This window comes from Rhincodon typus, chromosome 23 (genome assembly GCF_021869965.1).
Source record: "Rhincodon typus isolate 14 chromosome 23, sRhiTyp1.1, whole genome shotgun sequence".
NCBI classification, from domain to species: Eukaryota; Metazoa; Chordata; class Chondrichthyes; order Orectolobiformes; family Rhincodontidae; genus Rhincodon; species Rhincodon typus.
Genome location: NC_063354.1, coordinates 44549051 through 44550958, shown reverse-complemented (window position 1 = coordinate 44550958; position 1908 = coordinate 44549051).

Sequence of the window (1908 nt, the reverse complement as noted above, 5' to 3'; positions counted from 1 at the left end):
GCTGTGTTCATCCAGCTCTACACCTTGTTGTCTCAGTGGCTTGCTAGGGATCAATTCAGATTTAAGAATCAACCACATTGCTGTGGGTCTGGAGTCACATTGGGGTCAGACTGGGGAAGGTATCACTGAGGGCAGATATCCTTCATCTTGGGACGGTGGAAGTGGAGAGGGCCTTCCATTTTTTTTTCAAGTTTTTCCAAAAAGTTTTTGTTTATTACTCCCTCTATGGCATAGTGTCTGGGTTAATTGAGACACCACCTTCAACAGCATTGACTAAAACATAGGGCAGTACAGAAACAGTCAATTGTCAAGCAGCATATTCTGTTCCAGAACTATGAAACCATTTAAATAATCCTAGATTTCAAAGGTTACTAACTAAACAAGTACAGTGCTCCATATTATGCATTTAAAAATGCCAGTTTTGAATTAACAATGTCATCAGTTCTTTTTTTAATAGGTATTGCATTCCCTCGATTAGCCAAGTGATGCCTTCCATTAGAGGACGTTGCAACTACATACGTTACATGTTTGACCAGCTCCATCTAGGAATATACCTGAAACGTTGACCACTCCTTTCCTCCAGATGCTGCCTGGTTTGATGTGTTCTTCCAGCCTCCTGTTTGTCTACCTTGGATTCCAGAATCGGCAGTTTTTTTGTCCCTATCCATCTCAGAATAGTTGACCTGTCTGACTGTCATAAAGTCTTCCTTACTTTTTGAGCCAAGATCACAGTAGTGTTGTAATTCCTTGTGCTTGGAGACGCTCAGAAGAAGCTGAAGGTTGTGAGTATGATCTTCTGAGCTGGATGATACGTTAGGTCAGACCATTCTTGATTCCTCCCAGAGAGTATCTTTGCTAGAGCATCCTGAAGTAAACGCCCAACTTGACACACAGTCAGCTCATGTTCTTGATTACTAGTCTAGGAAACATCAGTCTGATCTGTAGGAAACAAGATGTCTATTTTTGAGTGATTATTTAGCAAAACACTTCTCTGCTTTGTCACAAAATGGGCTATGTAGGGGAGATGGTGGTGGCACCACTTGGGCTATTAATCCAGAGGCCTAGGCCAGCACTTTGGAGATGTGGGTTCAAATCCCAAAACAGAAGCTAATGGAATTTAAATTAAATTAATACATCTGCGCTATAAAGCTAGTCTGATTTATGGTGATTGAGACAACCATTATTGATTGTTGTTGAAAATTGGTCTGCTTCACTATTGTCCTTCAAGGAAGGAACTCTCTCTACCCAGCTGGAACAGTGGCTCAGTGGTTAGCACTGATGCCTCACTGAACTGGAGACCCAGTTTGATTCCACCCTCAGGCAACTCTCTGTGTGGAGTTTGCACAGTCTCCCTGTTTCTGCGTGGGTTTCCCCCCACAGTCCAAAGATGTGCAGGTTAGGGTGGATTGAATATGGGAAATGCAGGATTGGCAGGGATAGGGTAGGAGGCTGGGTCTGTGTGGGATGCCCTTCGGAGGGTTGGTACAGACTTGATAGACTGAATGGCCCCTTTCCACACTGTAGAGATTCTATGATTTAGTCTGAACTGTCTGAGGTGTGTGGTTGATTCTTAACTGGCCAAGCAAGGCACTCAAAAGCAATTAGGGTTGGGCACCTAAAACCGGCCTTGCCAGTGACTCCCACATTTAAACAACTCTGACTGAAGTTAGTTAGATAGTTCAGAACTGACAATGGTGCAGTGTATTTATTCTGTCCAAGCTGGTGCATGAGAATTTATCACATCCAATTTAAAATGGCTCATTTCCTTCTGAGAGACATTTTTTGTCTTGAGATCTCAGTGAGGGAATGCTGAACAACTCCACAGTTGCCTGTTTGGATGTGCTTTTTATTTAAACAAAACATACCAAAATATTCCGCAAACCAGCAATCACCCAAACCTCTGCTGCC